Source organism: Dermacentor variabilis, chromosome 10, assembly GCF_050947875.1.
Source record: "Dermacentor variabilis isolate Ectoservices chromosome 10, ASM5094787v1, whole genome shotgun sequence".
Taxonomy (NCBI): Eukaryota; Metazoa; Arthropoda; class Arachnida; order Ixodida; family Ixodidae; genus Dermacentor; species Dermacentor variabilis.
In genome coordinates, this window is record NC_134577.1 from 94,614,597 (window position 1) to 94,637,188 (window position 22,592).

The following is a 22,592-nucleotide window of genomic DNA, read 5'->3' on the forward strand; positions in this document are numbered from 1 at the left end:
CAGCAGCAGCAGCAGCAGCAGCAGCAGCAGCAGCAGCAGCAGCAGCAGCAGCAGCAGCAGCAGCAGCAGCAGCAGCAGCAGCAGCAGCAGCAGCAGCAGCAGCAGCAGCAGCAGCAGCAGCAGCAGCAGCAGCAGCAGCAGCAGCAGCAGCAGCAGCAGCAGCAGCAGCAGCAGCAGCAGCAGCAGCAGCAGCAGCAGCAGCAGCAGCAGCAGCAGCAGCAGCAGCAGCAGCAGCAGCAGCAGCAGCAGCAGCAGCAGCAGCAGCAGCAGCAGCAGCAGCAGCAGCAGCAGCAGCAGCAGCAGCAGCAGCAGCAGCAGCAGCAGCAGCAGCAGCAGCAGCAGCAGCAGCAGCAGCAGCAGCAGCAGCAGCAGCAGCAGCAGCAGCAGCAGCAGCAGCAGCAGCAGCAGCAGCAGCAGCAGCAGCAGCAGCAGCAGCAGCAGCAGCAGCAGCAGCAGCAGCAGCAGCAGCAGCAGCAGCAGCAGCAGCAGCAGCAGCAGCAGCAGCAGCAGCAGCAGCAGCAGCAGCAGCAGCAGCAGCAGCAGCAGCAGCAGCAGCAGCAGCAGCAGCAGCAGCAGCAGCAGCAGCAGCAGCAGCAGCAGCAGCAGCAGCAGCAGCAGCAGCAGCAGCAGCAGCAGCAGCAGCAGCAGCAGCAGCAGCAGCAGCAGCAGCAGCAGCAGCAGCAGCAGCAGCAGCAGCAGCAGCAGCAGCAGCAGCAGCAGCAGCAGCAGCAGCAGCAGCAGCAGCAGCAGCAGCAGCAGCAGCAGCAGCAGCAGCAGCAGCAGCAGCAGCAGCAGCAGCAGCAGCAGCAGCAGCAGCAGCAGCAGCAGCAGCAGCAGCAGCAGCAGCAGCAGCAGCAGCAGCAGCAGCAGCAGCAGCAGCAGCAGCAGCAGCAGCAGCAGCAGCAGCAGCAGCAGCAGCAGCAGCAGCAGCAGCAGCAGCAGCAGCAGCAGCAGCAGCAGCAGCAGCAGCCGCCGCCGCCGCCGCCGCCGCCGCCGCCGCCGCCGCCGCCGCCGCCGCCGCCGCCGCCGCCGGGTTACGCGCACTGCAGGGCAAAGGCCTCTCCCATAATTCTCCAACAACCCCCGTCATGTAATAATTGTGGCGATGTTGTCCCTGCAAACTTCTTAATCTCATCCACCCACCTAACTTTCTGCCACCCCCTGCTACGCTTCCCTTCCCTTGGAAGCCAGTTATTGAGATATGAACATTAGATGGCGCCCTACCAAATGTTGAAACATAAAGAAGAACTGCAGACTTCAGCAATTTATTCAGCTCTGAACTCACTGCCACTGTAGCATTCTAGCACAGTCAAGACCACCATCTTATTCAACGCTGTCTGCATCTTTCACAAATAATTAGGTTCAACCACTACGGGGAAGTGAACACGAACGCACTGGTTACAAGGCACTTTCTGAGGGAGAGGGCTGCTGTCGTATCAAAACCTAATACCTTAAATTAGGAATTTGAAAAAGAGTGTTCTAATATATGCGATAGTGATACAAGTTTGCGATAGCGCAGTGAGAGTATTGAGCATTACATAGATAAGTTGTAATTTATTCCTTGTAAAGTAAGCAACCTCATTTTTTTAAGGACATCACGATGCATGTCGCGCAATTCAAATTGTACACACGGACCGACCTTACCAGCCTTAGGTACCCTCTGTTTAAGGGTGCTATATTTATTAAGCTAGAATGCATATTACAGCGTAAGCTGTTATGGATTCATTCTAATAGCCATTTCGAATAGCGATGGAGTTTGCTGCCGCCGGAGTCAGTCGCAGCTATCGTCGCGAATGAGAAAAAAAAATCTCCACCCGCCGTAGTTGCTAAGTGGCTATGGTGTTGGGCTGCTGAGCACGAGGCCCCGTGGTCGAATCCCGGCCACGGCAGCCGCATTTCGATGGGGGCGAAATGCGAAAACACCCGTGTGCTTAGATTTAGGTGCACGTTAAGGAACCCCAGGCAGTCAAAATTTCCGGAGTCCTCCACTACGGCGTGCCTCATAATCAGAAAGTGGTTTTGGCACGTAAAACCCCATAATTAAAAAAAATCATATTTGTTAACAAATGTCTGCAGAATGTCATAGAAAAAAGAAAAAAAATTACCGACAATTACGTTACTTCCTAATGCGAAATTTGAGCACAGCAAATAAGCTGTTTCACCTTTTCGATAGATTGAGGCAAAGAAATCGAGCAACACATGTATGCGCTATCACAGAATTTTTTTTTATTTTTCACACGTATTCCTTTAACAAAGACTCCACTAACAGTTCTTGACAGTCATGAAGGAAGCTTTGTGGTCGGAGAAATAGACTGATATATGTTCGACTTGGTACACCAATGCTTGATTCTCAAAGACGAGATCTATACAAGTGCCTCGCGAGGTTGTCACAGCCGTGGGACGCGTTACGAGCGAGAGGAACGGGATGTTCTCCCGCATAAGTGTTAGGAAATTGCTGTTTGTCTTTATGTCAAGCCGCCACCGATCTGGCTCTCTGATTGCCACCGCACAGGGCGAACGGCAGCGGTAATTTCGGCTCGGGCGGTGCACATATACAGATCCGCCGCCACCGATCTGGCTCTCTGATTGCCACCGCACAGGGGTTGCATTGGAGGAGGAGCGAAGAAAGGAATTAAGTTCGAGCCGGCGCTTTGACAACCGGAGACTCGCAGGAAGAGGGGGGAGGGGGGCGGCGTGTACACCCAGCGGCAAACGATGGGGGCAGAAGCGCGCGCAGCAAGCGGACAACACGATAAAGGGAGGAGGGAAGAGATAGCAGCGACTGACTGATGCCGCTGACGCCGATAGTGAGTCAACCCCAGCTGCGGAGTTGGTTTCAGGGACAACGAATAACCGGCGCGTCGGCAACTGAAGAGCACCCTATCCGCCACACAAGAACAGGGGGGGGGGACCCTTTCCTCCTCTTTCTGCATGGCGGCGACGGTGTTCTATGCAGTCACGTTATCTTGACTCTCTAGCGGCGTCAGCGGCATCCAGCGGTATCAGTCGGTCGCTGCTAGCGCTGGGAGGATGAAAGGGGGGCGGAGCTGGTTACGAGGCCGACGACGACGCGAAACCCAGGAGCGGACGCCAAAGAGCTGCGCTCTAAAAAAATCTCCGCTTCTCGCCTTGATCGAACCCGCACCCGCCGAGCGGTAGTGAGCTATACAACCACTGAAAAACGACACCGTCCGCTCATTTGTAGCTGGGAAAATGTCCTATGAACAAGTGTTCACAGGACATAGGTTACATAGTGCGCCGAGAGACACGCGATGTGATATACGCGCCACGTAGCGTCGATACGTGTGCACTCTGCGCTGGAGTTGCATAATATTACATCAGGTGGCACGCCATAAAGCAGTTGTACAAGGTAGACAATCAAGTCTTGAGGAAAGAAATAGAAGATTATAGATACGTATACGAAATACTGGAATTAGAAGCATCTATGGCTACATGAGTAAATCAAGCGCGCTACGTAACCGTTTATCACAACCCTGTTATAAATGGGATGCCAATAAATCATCGCCACCATTATCGCATCCCATTTTCGACGAAAGCATCACTCACGTCGCACCGTGACACTTCTCACGCGATCTCGTATGCGTTCCGCATAGTGTCGATACGTGCAAACTTCACACTGAAGTCGTGTATTACAACACCAGGTGGCACGCTATGCAGCATTTTATAGGTAACAGTACAAGGTAGCTATAAAAGGTTGGACGAAAAAAAAAGAATATAAAGGAGATGCATAAAAATGCTAGAACGAAAAGCACGTTTAGTACACTTCAGTAAATTAAGATGGTTAGGTGGGCAGTTGTCATCAGCCAGTTTCAAAGTTGAGGGCAATAAATCACCTCCACCCTAGTACACACGTTCTGGGAGTGCGGGTCGAGACACCCCAAGTTCAGCAAGGAGGAACGGCACTCGCTTCTGAGTAGCCTCTGCACTCTATGCAAGCAAATCCTGGCTGTCCGGCGTGCCCTCGACTGGACCAGTGGGCTAGACCTTCCGGTCCCGACGTGGGACTAGACGGGCGCGCGATAAGTTCGCGTCCTTGCCGGACCTCCAGAAAGTTGTCTTCACTCACTCACTCACTCACTCACTCACTCACTCTCTCACTCACTCACTCACTCACTCACTCACTCACTCACTCACTCACTCACTCACTCACTCACTCACTCACTCACTCACTCAATCACTCACTTACTCACTCACTCACTCACTGGGTGAGTGAGTGAGTGAATCAGTCACTCACCCAGTGAAAGAAAATAGATAGATAGATATAGATAGATAGATAGATAGATAGATAGATAGATAGATAGATAGATAGATAGATAGATAGATAGATAGATAGATAGATAGATAGATAGTTTCAAAACATTCGAAGTAGGCGTAGAATGCTGATCGCACCATATGAATATACCGTTCTTTTAAAAACAAGGTAAAAGTGGCTTTCGTGGGTTAATATAGTTACTGCAGGGTGCTGATTTAAAAAATGCGACATCTGAAAGCTTAGTTATGCCCAGCGCCGCTTGCCAAAGAGGCCTGTCAACTCACACGCTACCGTATTCTGTGTTGCAAACCGCAGACGCACGCCGCTACAACGTTCGTCACTGTGAGGTTAGCTACAATCCAGGTGGTAAGTGTCGGTTTGGACCCCCATAACAACAACTAACAGAATAACATAACACATAACACGTAACGATAAAAATAATAATAACACATAACTACAACTACTCGGACCCCGGTCCGAATAATTGTTGCGTCGCTACTTCGGTCCCTATAAGGCTGTACGGTCACTCAGCAAAGTTTCTTACGAGGTTCTCCCAGAAGGCACCTCAAGAAACTCCCATTGGCTCCCTCAAAAATGAGTTGTTCATGTTCCAAGACTCAAACCATATTTCTCACGCCGTGGCTCGACCTCCGACTGACTTTGCACATTGAAACTTAGCGCCGTTTCTTTTTGTTGTTTTTTGTTCGTTTTTCTCTCAGTCTTTCATTCCTTCTTTGACAGCTGTAGATTGTTATATTGTTATTCCGCGTGACGACACATTCCTTTATACGGTAATGCTCTTTTTTTACCCTCATATACTGCATCGACACGACACTTTTTCAGGAGGGGGGAGCTGGGTAATGACATGCCATGACAAATGAGCCATCCGCTGTGTTACGCACACGCGTGAGGCTTCGAAGAAGAGGAGAACATTTCCTTTGTCTGCTTCCGGTAAAGACATGGACTCCTGACTGTCACTGTTGTTTCGCTCGTGTCAAGATATACAAGTGACTCTTTCTTTGGATGATCTAGTTGTAAGTTTTTACAAAAGGAACGTACGACTTTGCGAAAATGTTTTGGCGGTGGTCCAGCCTTCATCACGAATCTCTCTCTCTCTAAATATATATATATATATATATATATATATATATATATATATATATATATATATATATATATATATATATATATATATATATATATATATATAGGGTTTTTTCCACGTGCAGCACGCAGGACCCGACGAAACTTTTGGAAGACGTATTAACGTTTTCAGCTGGTCGATGGTCGACCAGCCTTCGTCAGAGTACAATGCATATATATATATATATATATATATATATATATATATGTGTGTGTGTGTGTGTGTGTGTGTGTGTGTGTGTGTGTGTGTGTGTGTACACAGAGAGAGAGAGAGAGAGAGAGAGAGGGCGCGAGAAAGGGCGTGGTTTTCTTTTCCGCTTATCTCGGAAAATAGTTGGTACGCCACTGGCTGCAAAGGTCGTGCGTGAACGTTCCATTTACAATGAACTCACGTGTACATGTAAAGGTGAGCGAATCCATTCGAAACGACTGAATAAAATGACTCGACGCGGCAGTAAATCGGTATTTATGCGTAGCAATCTTTGGTCAGGTGCCTGGGTTAAGTTCATGCTCCATTCCGCTGGCCCTTCCATTTCGTGTTTCAAAAGACCCGTAGCTGTAAGTGTGCTCTAATAGGTGAATTTCTGTGAATACGCAAGCTTCTCTACGCTTAGCGTCATCTACTTGTCGTTGCACGAACCTCCTAATCTCCGGAAGCCAGCGACACACATACACCCAAGGCCAAAACCACAGTGTTTCATACATTAATAAAAGCTTTAGAATTGGAGCCTCAAGGGCCCAGGGGCCTAAAGAGGATAGCGGGCCAGAATTGAGTACGCATAGAACGCGAAGCTGCCTTGGGTCTTTGCGTTACGGCCAACCGAAAGACCCTAAACTCGAAAAGTAGCGTGCGTTCCTAAGCCGTCTTGGGTTGCACGTGCGGGCGACGAGCAGTAACGTGATAATCAAGAGAGACGTCCGAGCCGCAGCCATCGAGAGCTCGGATCACTCAGCGAAGTTATGGCGCCAAGTATAGTCATCTATAGCTATAGTGCACTGTGAGCGGCAAGCATGACTGGCACAAAGCTTCCTATGCGCGTCGTGTTTCTCTCCAAATTAAATCGGCATACTAAAGTTGGTTGCAGAGAACAAACTTGCCGTGTTACGCGTGATTTGCGGCCCATTTAGAGGCAAGAGACGCAGCGCAACGCAAGATGCTAGCTGAGGTCGGGTCGGCGTCCTTCGAACTGCCCTCTCCCTCCCACCTGGCCTAGAAATGGCAGGAACAAGCCGTACAAATAATAACAAAGTCATTATTTCTAGTAAAAACTTCATTCCGAATCTTTTTTTTTTGTAAAAAAATATACTATTTTATATTGTGTCGTCCCGGGCGCGCCACCCCCCCCATTGCTGGTCTTCTCCCAATTCTCAAACTTTGATGCTTCCACGAACCCAAGAGCAACCAACACGACCCGGCTTGGAGCCCCAATATCGTGGGGCCCCAGTTCAAAAACTCTGATTACCAGAGAGAACTACGGCGCTAAGGTCTACGGGAAGATGCAAGCGCTGTCGTTCATCCAGCAATGGAATTATGGTTAGTTTACAGCTTCATACAGTCACGATTAGTGCACACTTTTGGCGAGACGGCTTTGTAAGCTAATCGGTTTAAACAAAGAACTATTTTACAAATAATTAAATGAGCCCCATTAAAATTGTCCGAGAGCAGTATTTGAACCGAGGCCGTTCAAAACAGAAGCCATTACGCCACGGACGCATGCATTGGACAGCCGCAAAGAACACCCTTATGAATTACTTGTGGGCAAGCGAGCGCGTTGAGATGCTTGGCACGTTTTAATTTGGCCATCTCACGGGTTGCAGAATCAAGAGTTTTTCCTTTCTTTGGATGACCATCACCCACAGTGCAGTTAGAACGCAGGCGAGAGCTTGCTTGCTCCGACTAGCTCCGGCAAGGCACAGGCGGCAAACGCAAGCAGCGAGAGTCGCGTCTGGAACGACAGAGAGAAGCTTCTGAAGAGAATGCGTTGCAACGCATGGGAGCGCTTTGTCGAAAAATTATGCGAGAAAAAAATACCATTCGTTTTATTTACCAAAGACGAGATTGGTGGTAAAACTACTTTACTGAGCGTATCGTCATAGTGCGCGTGTTAGTCTTAGCTGTGGCTGATATCTCTAAATACGGCATTAGCGGTTTGAAGGGTGCCGTATAAGCTTCGTAAGTAACAATCGCAAGGAATGCTACACACTGTGTGACAATTCCTCAGTGGGAAGTTTTTTCCACCAACTTTTATGGACCTGGCTCGCCGGCACATTCATGTGCGTGACAAAGCCTGGTGAAGTTAGTAAAACTCTTGTCACTGAGGCTTTGAACTATTTCCTCACGTAAGCGCAACAGTGTAACACTCTTGTGGTCATTTTACAGTGTTTTCTTGACACCGGCAGGATCGCTTCAATTCATTCTGGGTGTGCGAAGCTCCAATTCTCACGTGCAGTTTCGATTCCTGGAATGAAAATGAAAATATCGTTTCCTGGCAGCGCAATTGACTGTAGTCGGGAATTGAGCGCCAGAATGTTTTTCACTAGAGAGTAGCAGCCAATACTTGCTCAGTGTTTACAATGGCCAGTTATCGGGGCCACGTTTGGTACCATGCGTCTCCTGTTGTATGCCACGAAAAATTCTTCAGCCGTACCGTCTTTCTCCAGGTCAGTGTCAGTGCTACTCCTGTCCACTTTGATCCACACGTCACAATCGCCACCGGCTGTAATCGGCAGCATGCCATAGTTGTATTGTCCATCCACTATGCCTTTTTCTTACTGCCGACCTTAGCCCGAGGCTTCATACGTGCTTGTTGCCTCTGATGCGCAGCTTATGAAAGATGAACATATATAATCTTTACATACATACAGGTTTTTTAGACCGCAGCTTTTAGGCACCCGTTCTTGCGGTAAGCATCGACGTCATAGGTCGTAACCGAGTGAACGAGCACAATGAAAGGTTAGAGGGAATGCGAAGTGCAGCAGAAAGAAAAAAGCAGCGAGAGCGAAGGGGCGTGAAGCGGTAAGCGGAGGAAGAGGGTGTTGCGAAGCGTGAGAATGAAAGAGTCATGCCGCACACGAGTGGCTTTGCGGCGACGATGGCTACGAGATGGCACCAGCGTAGCGCGCGTTGTCTGTATGGAAACTCAGCGCTGCATGAGTGGAGGTTGTCTGCGGCGGCGGCTGTGAATCGCGGCCACGCATCAGCCACGCTATTACTCTAGCGATCTCTCGATTGGCGAGGCACTCGCGCCACACTTCGCTCCGTTTGAAACGTGCCGCATGAAACACAGTGTCCGTGCCAGCCAATATATGGGGAAATGAAAACGCGTATACCGATGCGCTCAGGTTTCGCGTTAGGGAGTATCGTAATCGCCGGTGAAATTTTTTGACCTAGAACGGCTACATATTTTCAGAGGAGTTTGCAGGCGTGGTGGGCATTATAATCCGCCTATTTTGGGTCCACGGCATGACCAAGGCCTCACTCAGCAATTTCGAATTGCCCCTGTCTTGAGCTAGCTGATTCCAACTTGCGCGTGCAAATTTTCTGATTTCATCACCTTACCCAATTTTGTGACTTCTTCGACAGTGCTTCTCTTCTCTTGGCACGCAATCGATAATTCTAATGGCCCACCAGCTATATGCCCTTCGCATTAGATGGTCAGCCCACCTCCATTTCTGTCTCTTAATTTGGACTAGCATATCAGCTGTGCCCCTTCGCTCTCTGATGAAGACCACTCTCTTCCTGTCTCTTAAACTTACGCCTAGCATTTTATTGTGATAGCAGATATACGGACACTCCAGGCGCCTTCCGTCGCCTTTGGGGTCATCGTGGTATTCCTATAAAGTTCATGTGCGGTAACATCGGGACCGCACGCCATATGCTGTGTATGCGACTGAAGGCGTGCGAGGGTGAGCCGAAGATGGTAGCTGTGATCTGATGTGGTAGCACTATTTTGAAAGCGATCCGCAATGGGGACAGCGCCGAAGTTCACCGAGGACTGATAGCTTCGTACACGTTCTGCGCTCGGCGTTTCGATCGTGTTTGAGCGGAAGGCGGCACAAAGGTGAGTTAGTTTGCTGCTGCTACCGCTCTTCCTTACGCCAGTATTTGGCAGCGAGCTTCCGTGTAATCGGCTGTGTTCATGTTTGTTTGTGGGCGTGACACCGTACTTGTTATTTTAGTAAGCAAGCGTTTACAAAGATATGCGGATGATAAACTTCATGTCATTTGTTCGTATAGCTTTCTAATAATTTGCTGTCGCCGTGGATGCTGCAATTACTGGGCGAAACTGCAACTTTTACGGTTCCATCGCTCTTTGCGCGGTTCTTAACTTGTTCTCGAGCTTCTTTTTCAACCTTCAAGTTTCTGTCCTATGTGTTAGCACAGGTAGCATGCAATGATAGTATAGTTTTCTTTGCAAGGACAGTGGTAAGCTCTCAGTCAGTATTTTGTAAAGCCTGCCGTATGTACTCCAACCCATGTTTAACCTGCTGTAAATTTCTTTCTGATTTTCAGCGGTGTACATGCTCTTCATTTTATAACGTAGAATAATTTTCAGAATGCTTATTAACGAAATCTTGCTAACTGAAGCTGTTAATCGAAAGAATCCCGCCAAATACGATATTTTCATTTTCAAGTTTCAGAGCTCAATGCTGGCGGTGTCAAAATGGGGCGCGCCGCGCTGGTACGGCAGTAAATGAAGCCCTGTGACAAAATGCGTGAAGAAGTTCTAGTATTCGCATGCAGCCGTAAATAGTGATACAGCGCGTCACCGTAAACGTTTACGAGGCAGAACTTGCTGTGCGATTACGTGCTGCGACTCTCGGCAACGTTTATTTGTAACTTCTTCGCCCTTTTCGGCACTGGGCGTTTAAGAAAAATTTGATTGTGGGGTTTTACGCGCCAAAACCACTTTCTCATTATGAGGCATGCCATAGTGGGAGTCTCCAGAAATTTCCACCAGCTGGGTTTTCGTAACGTGCATCAAAATCTAAGTACATGGATGTTTTCGCCCCCATCAAAATGCGGCCGCCGTGGCCGGGATTCGATCCCGCGACCTCGTGCGTAGCAGCCCAACACCATAGCCACTAAGCAACCAGGGCGGGTACACTGGGCTTACACAGGGCTTACACTGGGCGTACACTGGGCGCACACTGGGCGGGTACACTTACCGCGCCAGCCTGTTATGCGCTGCCGGTGCGTGTGGTTGCGATATTGCCTTAAATGAAAGCTGAATTTTGATGATGAATATCCAAAATTAGGATAGATTACTAAGATGGAAGCAGTCACAAAAGTCCCTACCTCCAAATGTGGCATGCAAACAACTGTGCCCAAGGTTCTAATAAGGAGGATGATTAAGAAACTTTTGTAAATTAGTCCGAAGCTCACACCTTTACGAGGAAAGGTATATCTACATCCCCTAGGAACTCGTTTCCAAAAAACATCACGTTCGGTACACTCGGTCTGCTTATAAAAAAATGTGTGTTTTGGAAAAGAGAGCCCTGTGTTTTCTGCAGGGTTCCTAGAAGCACTTTACACGTAACAAATTACACAAGGAGATAATAATTTATTTAAGGTGTATAAGGCTCCAGACGCATTCAAGAAAAGTGATCATTATGAAAATGTCAACATATCCATAAACCTCACGATCCCATAATCTAAGATGCCCTCGTTATTCAAAAAAGTAAACTTCCGTACTTCATGCGATGGCCAGTGGCATTCTTTGGAAGCTTCCCCCAATTTGCCTTATGTATGTCTGTCTGCCTGTATGTCTCTTGACAAGGAGTCATTCCATATATTACTTTGTATACTATGTATATTTCCTTTTCTATCATTTGTCGTCGAGTTTAGCTCAGTGAAAAGTAATTAGGCGTGCTATTGCTATCATGTATTTAGAACGGGTGCTGAAAAAATCGTGCATGCATGCAACCGGTTGCCGCTTTAGATTGCTCGTGTCTAGATGGTTGCGGACGGGGTTTTCTGAATCTGTTTTGACTGCAGTGTCAGAAACGTTGCTGCGGTAAGTAAAAGGCAAGCGGCCTAGGAAGGAAAATGAGCCGCCAAGGAAAAGGCTGGAATTCGTTCTTTATTGTCAAAAAGTAGCGCACATCTTGAGAACGTCACATCGCATTATGGTGTTTCTGTTGTACTTTCTGCGCCAGTAAGCTTTCACGCCTGTGCAAAAGTTCGGTGCAAAAGTGCAAAAGTCTGTGCCGCTGCGCAAAAGTGTGAACGAGCGAGGATGTGAAAGCAAGCATGCAAGGTTAGAGGATTCTGCTACGGGCATCAATTATTCGATTTGCTTGACATGCGGAAAATTGCACATAGGTCAAACAGGCAGGGGGGTCAACAAATATTTGTAGATCATAAATTACTCAAGACAAGCGAAACTGGTTCCCATTAACCATATCACTGCAACCAATGCGTGTGCATGACTCTCCTCAGTTACGCAAATATCTTGGAAAAGAGCCGCGATACCAAGTGCATATGAATTATCCAACACATATCAAACAAGATGGCGCTGAGTGCATAGCTAATCCGTCCACCGTTCTCTATCAAAGTTAATTCGATTTTCCGGAGGCGTCCTAATACTGATGAACTCGCATCGTGCCTCCCAAGATGCTGTGGTGCGCATGCGTATATAGGACATACGTACCAACATTACTAATAAAGCTTCACTAGAGTTCAGCACTCTGTCCTATCACACTTCCTTTTTTCCTGATTTTTTCTGCAACTTTCCACCGCGTGTACACGCCAACTAGCCCAGCCTAGTATCTTGCTGAAACACAAAACACTCCATCCTAATTCAACATGATTGATCAACAAGTCAACATCGTCACTTCGTTGCTTTTATATAGCGTGATTTTTGTTCCAGTAATGGAAGTGCCAGTATTAAAAAAATGCTGCAACTATGCGAGCCTAGCGTTACGAAGGAAGTGTTGCCTTATGAAAGGGAAGGATTAGAGAAGGGTCTTTAAAGAGGCTGCTTAACACGTTTTCCTGATGCAGCTGTTTTCCTTGCTGTACTTTACCCCAATACCTGCTTTCTTTATATTGAAAGTGGAAAACCTAAACGCATGTGGTAGCTCTGACGTCAGCAATATTCGAACAAATCTAGTCAGTAGTATGCCAGCCGCATTATTGTATATCTAGCCCAACAGAATGTGAGCGCGATCTGCGTTCAAACAATGTCGCCATGCGCTCATATTGTATGCTGTGACACGATAGCGCGCTTCATGATGCAAGAAAAAAAAGGACAAATGACGCTCAGTGTACTCAAACAAACGTAACAGGGAAAAGTTTCTTTCGCAGCACTGCTCATTTTAGCACTATGCATATAATATATTTTCCACCTTCCCGCTGAGCTTTACGATGGTGTCGCAGAAACAACTCCTTTTTTCGTAAGACGAAGCTATAGATCGGCGTTAACTCCGACTTTCTTATTAATATACATGTGAAACACCAAAATGCTTCAATTTGACAGCAACTGGTCTGATTTCAATAGAAATTGTTTCATTTGAGAAAGAAAGATTTATGCAGTGGCACATAAATGATCTGAAATTTTTGCGAAAATTTCCGCAGTTTCGCAGGTTTTAAAAGAGTGAGACACGAATTTAGCAAAATATTAACTCGACTTCAAAAGAGATATTGCCGTTCTGTAAACTGCATTTCTTGGCTATCTAAAGCTGCTGAATGGTACACAACCAAATTTGTTAAAATGCATACGCGGGTTTTAGGAAACTTCTACTCCAAGATTAGTGGTATAATTGAGAGCGCTGTCAGTACATTATTTTTTGCCATTTACATATGACATTAGGTGTAGCTTTATGGAAATATTTACGGTAGCTTTAGAGAAACGTCGCTGAGTGACCGTACAACCTTATAGGCACCGAAGTAGCGACGCGACAACTATTCGGACTGGCCACGTTGTCTGATGGGGGTCCACACCCACACTTACCATCAGGATTGTGGGTAACCCCCCGGTGACGAACGTTGTAGCGTCGTGCGTCTGCGGTTTGGCGACACTGAATACGGTAGCGTGCGAGTTGACGGTCTCTTCGGCGCGCTGGGCGAACTTGGCAGCATTCGTGGGAAACATTCCCAAGTTGTCGGGAAGGAGCCTAGCGTGGAGCACTGTGGGGAGCTTTCGACCATGCACTAAGCGAAAAAGGGGTAAATGCCGTACGGTCTTGAATCGTGGTATTGTATGCAGAAGTGATGTATGGAATGATATCGTCGCAGTTCTTGTGGTCAATCGCTACAGACATCGATAGCATATCCACGATTGCTTTGTTCGGGCGATCGGTCAGTCTACTTGTTTGGGGATGGTAAGCCGTCGTTTTCCGATGTGCAATTTCACTTAGCCGGAAGACTTCCTGTAGCATATCTGTGGTGAAAGCTCTCCCACGATCAGTAATGAGGACCCCTGGCGGTCCGCGACGGAGAACCATGCTGTGGACGAAAAATTTGCGACGTCTGTTTCGCTTGCTTTGGAAGCGCTTTTGTTTCGCAGTAACGTGTTAGGTAATCGGTAGCGGCCAAAATCCACCAATTTCCGGGCGAAGACGTGGGGAATGAGCCTGGCAAGTCCATACCCACCCAGTTCATACAAACCCATACTAGCCTGTCTTCGGTGTGGCTATCGGTTGTACCAGTCCTGCTGGTCTCACAGGTAGAGTCATACGTCGTTGGCAGTTGCGACATGTGCGAACGTACTGCTTCATTGTATTTGTGAGACGTGGCCCGTAGTAAGAGCGGCGGATGCGTTATAACGTGCATGTGTAGCCTAGGTGTCCGGACGATAGTTCGTCGTGACAGGCACGGAAAATGTCTTCACGAAGCGAGGTTGACGGAACTAGCAGCTATGTAGCTTGCGTATGGTCAGAAATCTTCTTATAAAGGACGCTATTCGGGAAAGAAAAAGAGGCTAGCGAGCACGTGAAACGGCGAGGAAGACTTGACGCGTGCCCTTCCAGGTAGCCAATGAGTGGGCTGAGCTCCACGTGGTCGGGATGTTGTTGAGCCAAGTCAGTTGCTGATACGGCGCAAGGTGTCGTCCTCTTCAAGGTCAGTTGGGGGACATAGGACTTGTGGTCATGAGAGACAGTCAGCGTCGGTGTGTTTGAGTCCTGACTTGTGAATGATGCTGACCTGAAATTATCGGAGTCGAAGGCTCCACTGTGCCAGATGATCTGAGGGATCTGTGGGATTTGCGAGCCAGCAGAGAGAACAGTGCTCGGTGACTACTCTGAATGGGCGACCGTAGAAGTACGTCCGAAACTTTGTTGTGGCCCAGACAGCGGCGAAGCATCCTAGTTTTTTTTATTCCAGAATAGTTTTTCTCGGCAGCGGATAAGGTCTGGCTCGCATAGGCAATCGCACTCCCCACGCCATTTTGCCACTGAACCAAAACCGTTCCAAGTCCGACGTTACTGGCGTCTGTGTGCAAATCCTTACCAGCGTTCCCGTCCAAGTGACCGAGTACAGGTGAGGCCTGCAGGAGGTTTTTGAGCTTATCGAAGGCGTGGCACGGATCATGACCCCGAACAACCGGGACGTCTTCTTTCGCAAGTTGCTTGAGGGGTTAAACGATTTCCGAAAATTTTTTTGGCAATGCGTCGGTAGTACGCACAGAGCCCCAGAAATTGGCCGAGGTTGCACTTATTCGTTGGTGCAGGAAATTCGGCCACGGTGCTCGCTTTCCCAGGGTCTAAGCGGATGCCGGCATAGCTCGCAACGGGACCAAGAAATTTCAATTCTTCGTGTCCGAAAATACCACCACATCGTCTGGGTAAACGAGACACGATTGCCATTTCAGCCAGAAGAGAACGATGCCCTTCATTTTTGACAAGTAACTTTCGCCGAGCATAAGCCGAATGGAAGGATCTTCATTTAATTTATAAAGTCACTTTTTGTTGGAAAACTTGTCAGATGCTTTGTTGAAATACGTAAAAAATTGCATCAGTTTGGTTACAATTACTAAGTGATACTGCTAGATCACAAGCGCTTTCAGTTAGCTGAGTAATGTATAAAAAGCATTTATAAACCCGCATTGATAACGTACTAATATATTTACATTATGGATGATGACAGTTTCGATTCTGTGTTTACTTTCAAACTGAAACATCTGAAATACAGCACGATTCAAAGGAACACAAATAACTTGGATTTTCAAGCCCGAAAAGGCACTTAGTCTACATTGTCCCCAAATATTTTTGGTTGTCGAATTTTGTTAAAGGAAAAATAAATTTCTCGCCACACGTTAATAACACGGCGATGATAATTGCCTGAGCTTTATACAGGTCAAATACTGCACTTTCGCCCGTGATCTGCCTCAAAACAGCCGTGAAGTATTAATTGGTCTCAAAGCAGTGAGAAATCGAAGCGGTTTTTTTTTTCAGATTGCCGTGAAGGAGCTGAAGTTCTCCGACATCTACGCCTTTGTATACAATCCACCTGAGCATAAAATTTATTCCAACTGATGTGGGAGATCATTTCCTCCTACGCTTGCTAATTTACTCCAATCGCATGCATTTAATGATGCCTAAGAACCGGCAGCGCTACAACCCACCACTGAAGTCGGTTTTGTTTTGTATAGCAAAGCATCAATTTTCTAAACACAACATGAAGTATTTGATTGACCACTGTGCTGTGAAGCACAATTACAATGTGAAGACGGCCAATGTGATGGAAACCATTGCCTAATCATGTTCAGGGATCCTATGCGTCACACAGCGAGTTTTGGCCGGTCACATGTACCTTTAGAATAAGGAGCTGTGTTAAAGAAGGCCATTTTTGAAGTGTCCTTCCTAGCTTCAGGTCGCTAAACAGAAAAATTGGTCGCCAAACCTACAAGAATGTCGCTAAACCAAGCGACAAAAATACCGAAATTCGTAACACTCTTGACAGGTCGTAAAGTTATAAAAAAATCAAAGGGCATTTAGAGTTATCATACATGGTTAGTTTAGGCGACCCCAACAAACGTGGGATGATGTAAGCAGTGGAAGATGAAACTTGTTTTTGACCACCCGGCGACAGGCCTGCTCAAAGAATGCAGTAGTGCGAGGCACGTCCCGCAGAAGGCTCCCACGGGGAAGGACCGAACTCTGCTTAGTAAAGCAGGCCAAGCGCCATCTCCAAGGCCCGCTAGACGATCCTAGCTGCCTAAGCCGTGAATACGTTGTAAAAACAGCATATGTGCCGGGGCGCTGTTATAAAATACAACTTGGCCTCTGTTGCAGTTTGTTAGATTTTCCAGCGAGGAAATGATAGTCACCGCTTTCGAAAGTGGGGGATGGGGGAGAAATGGCCTGTTTACCCCCCCCCCCTCCACTTCTGATGGTGCGCACCTCCACGTTCAGGTAGATTCGCCTGTGCTTGGAACTGGCGGGTGCAGCTGTTCCTGGTGCTTGCGGAAGTGTATTTTTATGTTTGTGCAGCTATATGGGAAGAAGCCATTGACACCTGCCCTATCTTCCCCGTCGCGTCTGCCGCAGAGCTCGACATTTCCAGGCTTACTGGGAAACCAAATTCGATACTGCTGAGCTACAGCTCGTTACGTTGCACAACTGGACAACCTGTTCGCCTTAGCAGCATAATATTTTAGGCATAAGCGCCTGCGGAAGAATCCAACGACATTGCATCGGTAGGCTACGCGCTCGAATACCGTCATGTGGCACGCTTTTGTGATTTCGGGACATGTGAGGAAGGCGAAACACAAATTCAGCGTAGTAGCGGTAAATCAGCATTTCAACTATTGCTTCACTTTGCATCCGAGGTGCTCATCTAGCTTCAATTGCGCTCAAAAACGACGCCATAAATCACACATAGCCCGTCACTACGGAAGAACGCGAAACAATTAACTAAATATTTTATAAAAAGGCCGTCCGATCTTTCTGAAAAAAAAAAAAAAATTCACGGAACGAGGTTTAGACATTGTCTGTACGTACGTGCTAGTTCTAAATTATTGTTGTGGTACAATATTCCTAATATATTTAGCGTTGCAAAATTTAGTCGTAAAGACATGGCAGTTAATTCACAGTTGCCACTTTTAAGCCCAGATTTACTGTAATGCGTTTAGCAGTAAAATCATTACAATGTCATACCTTAGTGGGCTGTCAAGTTGCTTAGTGGATAAGGAACTGTACTTTGCAAAGGAAAAAAGGGAAAAGTAGAATTTTTAATAAGAAAAAGCAATATCCTTATATAAAAGGGTACGTTGCGGATGGTTTAAACAAACACTATTTGATATTCGTATACATTTGCCCCGCAGCTTTAGGTAACTCAAGTCAAACTTACTTGAAAACCCAGGGCACGTATGGAGATTCTGTTACATAGCAAGACTGCGCTTTTCGTTACACTTCTGGCTCCATTCGCAGTTCAACCAGGACACGGACCGTAGAAGATCACGTTCTCACGTGAAGACGTATGAAACGTTTCCAAAATCACTTTCCGCAATGTCACCTTCAGTGCGTGCTTATTCGCTATGAGCGAACCAGAATCAACTGATTGGCTGCATTAGCACTGCTTCGCGCACAGGCGGTAGTATCGCTGAAATCGACCTAAACGAACGCATTCAGATATTTCCCAAAGCTTATCTTAACAGCAAAGCAATGTGCGCAGCGGTGGCGTAGAGGTAGAACACCCGCCTCGCGTGCAAGAGGTCCGTGGTTCGAATCCCGGTGCCGGCAATTTTCTACCGGATAAAAAAAAAAGTCCGCGTGTTGATAAAATTGCACAAACAGGCCTGGAGTGTGGCCTGATCCCGGTGACCAGAACCGGTAACGCACTCCCTCACCAGAGCAGGATTGGCCACCCTGGTGCAGTACTTGGCCACAACCTCCTATGAACACAACAATCAAACCCCGGCCCTCAGTCCCCAGCAGCTGCGAAACAACTGACCACGGCGGCGGTCAGACCTGCGACGCAGCAGAGGGTGCTAAGAATCACTGGCTCCGGACAAGCCGCCATTGGAATATGAACCTGGCAACGTTTAACGCTAGAACGTTATCTAGTGAGGCGAGTCTAGCAGTGCTATTGGAGGAATTAGAGGGCAGTAAATGGGATATAATAGGGCTCAGTGAAGTTAGGACGCCGAAAGAAGCCTATAGAGTGCTAAATAGCGGGCACGTCCTGTGCTACCGGGGCTTAGCGGAGAGAAGAGAACTAGGAGTCGGATTCCTGATTAATAAGAATATAGCTGGTAACATACAGGAATTCTATAGCATTAACGAGAGGGTGGCAGGTCTTGTTGTGAAACTTAATAAGAGGTACAAAATGAAGATTGTACAGGTCTACGCCCCTACATCCAGTCATGATGACCAGGAAGTCGAAAGCTTCTATGAAGACGTGGAATCGGCGGTAGGGAGAGTGAACACTACATACACTATACTAATGGGCGACTTTAATGCCAAGGTAGGCAAGAAGCAGGCTGGAGACAAGGCAGTGGGGGAATATGGCATAGGCACTAGGAATAGCAGGGGAGAGTTATTAGTAGAGTTTGCGCAACAGACTAATATGAGGATAATGAATACCTTCTTCCGCAAGCGGGATAGCCGAAAGTGGACGTGGAGGAGCCCGAACGGCGAGACTAGAAATGAAATAGACTTCATACTCTGCGCTAACCCTGGCATCATACAAGATGTGGACGTGCTCGGCAAGGTGCGCTGCAGTGACCACAGGATGGTAAGAACTCGAATTAGCCTAGACCTGAGGAGGGAGCGGAAGAAACTGGTACATAAGAAGCCGATCAATGAGTTAGCGGTAAGAGGGAAAATAGAGGAATTCCAGATCAAGCTACAGAACAGGTATTCAGCTTTAACTCAGGAAGAGGACCTTAGTGTTGAAGCAATGAACGACAATCTTGTGGGCATCATTAAGGAGTGTGCAATGGAAGTCGGTGGTAACTCAGTTAGGCAGGATACCAGAAAACTATCGCAGGAGACGAAAGATCTGATCAAGAAACGCCAATGTATGAAAGCAACTAACCCTACAGCTAGAATAGAACTGGCAGAACTTTCGAAGTTAATCAACAAGCGTAAGACAGCTGACATAAGGAAGTATAATATGGATAGAATTGAACATGCTCTCAGGAGCGGAGGAAGCCTAAAAACAGTGAAGAAGAAACTAGGAATTGGCAAGAATCAGATGTATGCGTTAAGAGACAAAGCCGGCAATATCATTACTAATATGGATGAGATAGTTCAAGTGGCTGAGGAGTTCTATAGAGATTTATACAGTACCAGTGGCACCCACGACGATAATGGAAGAGAAAATAGTCTAGAGGAATTCGAAATCCCGAAGGTAACGCCGGAAGAAGTAAAGAAAGCCTTGGGGGATATGCAAAGGGGGAAGGCAGCTGGGGAGGATCAGGTAACAGCAGATTTGTTGAAGGATGGTGGACAGATTGTTCGAGAGAAACTGGCCACCCTGTATACGCAATGCCTCATGACCTCGAGCGTACCGGAATCTTGGAAGAACGCTAACATAATCCTAATCCATAAGAAAGGGGACGCCAAAGACTTGAAAAATTGTAGACCGATCAGCTTACTGTCCGTTGCCTACAAAGTATTTACTAAGGTAATTGCAAATAGAATCAGGAACACCTTAGACTTCTGTCAACCAAACGAACAGGCAGGATTCCGTAAAGGCTACTCAACAATAGACCATATTCACACTATCAATCAAGTGATAGAGAAATGTGCAGAATATAAGCAACCGTTGTATATAGCTTTCATTGATTACGAGAAAGCGTTTGATTCAGTCGAAACCTCAGCAGTCATGGAGGCATTACGGAATCAGGGTGTAGATGAGCCATATGTAAAAATACTGGAAGATATCTATAGCGGCTCCACAGCCACCGTAGCCCTCCATAAAGCAAGCAACAAAATCCCAATAAAGAAAGGCGTCAGGCAGGGAGATACGATATCTCCAATGCTATTCACAGCGTGTTTACAGGAGGTATTCAGAGACCTGGATTGGGATGAATTGGGGATAAAAGTTCATGGAGAATACCTTAGCAACTTGCGATTCGCTGATGACATTGCCTTGCTTAGTAACTCAGGGGACCAATTGCAATGCATGCTCACTGACCTGGAGAGGCAAAGCAGAAGAGTGGGTCTAAAAATTAATATGCAGAAAACTAAAGTAATGCTTAACAGTCTCGGGAGAGAACAGCAATTTACAATAGGCAGCGAGGCACTGGAAGTCGTAAGGGAATACATCTACTTAGGGCAGGTAGTGACGGCGGATCCGGATCATGAGACGGAAATAATCAGAAGAATAAGAATGGGCTGGAGTGCGTTTGGCAGGCATTCCCAAATCATGAACAGCAGGTTGCCGTTATCCCTCAAGAGAAAAGTATATAATAGCTGTGTCTTACCAGTACTCACCTACGGGGCAGAAACCTGGAGGCTTACGAAAAGGGTTCTACTCAAATTGAGGACGACACAACGAGCTATGGAAAGAAGAATGATAGGTGTGACGTTAAGGGATAAGAAAAGAGCAGATTGGGTGAGGGAACAAACGCGAGTTAAGGACATCTTAGTTGGAATCAAGAAAAAGAAATGGGCATGGGCAGGACATGTAATAAGGAGGGAAGATAACCGATGGTCATTAAGGGTTACGCACTGGATCCCAAGGGAAGGGAAGCGTAGCAGGGGGCGGCAGAAAGTTAGGTGGGCGGATGAGATTAAGAAGTTTGCAGGGACACAATTAGTACATGACCGGGGTTGTTGGAGAAGTATGGGAGAGGCCTTTGCCCTGCAGTGGGCGTAACCAGGCTGATGATGATGATGATGAATGAGATCTGTTCTTTGTCACGTTCGCAAAGGAACACGGTTGCTGAAATCTAGAAAATGATAAATATGCAGCTTCTATGCTAAGTAGAAATAAAACATTGGTGTTCTTTGGCGCCAATATATCAGGACCATAGGACCATTCCACCTGGTTCCAGAAGAACAAACGAAATGTTTTTGTAAGAATACAGTCGAGTTAACATCTTTTCTTGCTGAAATGTGGTATTAGTAATTTCTTACTAGCTAGAGAAATAACGAATATGTGTTAATCATTTCCTATTTATCCACTCTTGGGCTCGTGCCTAAATAGCAGGAATTTCTACGGTCAGAGTCAATGCAGGTCCCCTTAGTAGTAATTGTGAGACCGACACTACTTCTGCTGGATTCATTTCCTAAATGTGTCACAAACTACACAGGTGTTCCACTTGACTTTGTCCTGAATTGCTCGGCGCAGGCTTGTTCGAAGGCTGCTTAGTGCAACTCAGGTTAATTCCTAGGAAATGTTGGTGCGGGGCACCGTGTAAGTAGGGCTTGGTGCCGGTTCACTTTCAATGTCGCGACAAGTGCCAAAATGTTTAGTGAAGCTATTCGACATGCGTGGCTAACAAATATCCAATATTTACTCCACATTTATTGATATTTTCCATACGAGGTGCCAGCACCTCCTCATGCACATTTCATGGAGAAAAATGATGTGCTATACTAATGGCTGTTTTCCTTTACCCATAGCAAACAGTGTGGCCTGGTATACCGAGCCAATTTTGGAATATCAGATGCGAATCATTAACGACGAAAAAGAAAAGCACCACCCATGTAGATGCATATGGTAGACCAATGAAGCTGAAATGTCCGGACCCAATGTTTAACACTGCGTTAATTCCCACGGATCATTAAACACTTTGCTCAATTATTGATTGCGTCTTTGTCTTTCGCCTAGGCATATACAGCTTCGCTGTAAAATATTTATTTATGTCATTATGATACTATCTTAACCACGTCCCCTTTTGTGTTGCTCTCCTGCAATATTACATGGATTTCCATGCTACTTAACGATAGATTTGTCCATCCGTTACGAGAGACAAATGCTATGGCTCATGCCACCCTAAACATTGGTTCATACCCACACAGTAGGGTTTCTGTGGTCGGACCGCGAGTTTCGCCTAGGAATATACAGCTTTACTGTAAAAGACTGGTGCTAAAGCAATTAAGGGCTCAAGGAGACCGAGAGGGACAAACTTATTTCAAAGAAGGCAGAGAGGTCGACCTGAGTCAGCGCCCTCTAGTCTGCTACTCTGAACAGGGGGAGAGGAAAAGTGGATATAAAGGCGTGATGAGGGATGACGAGGAGATAGAAAGAGGGACGCACAACGGTGAAAACAAGTTC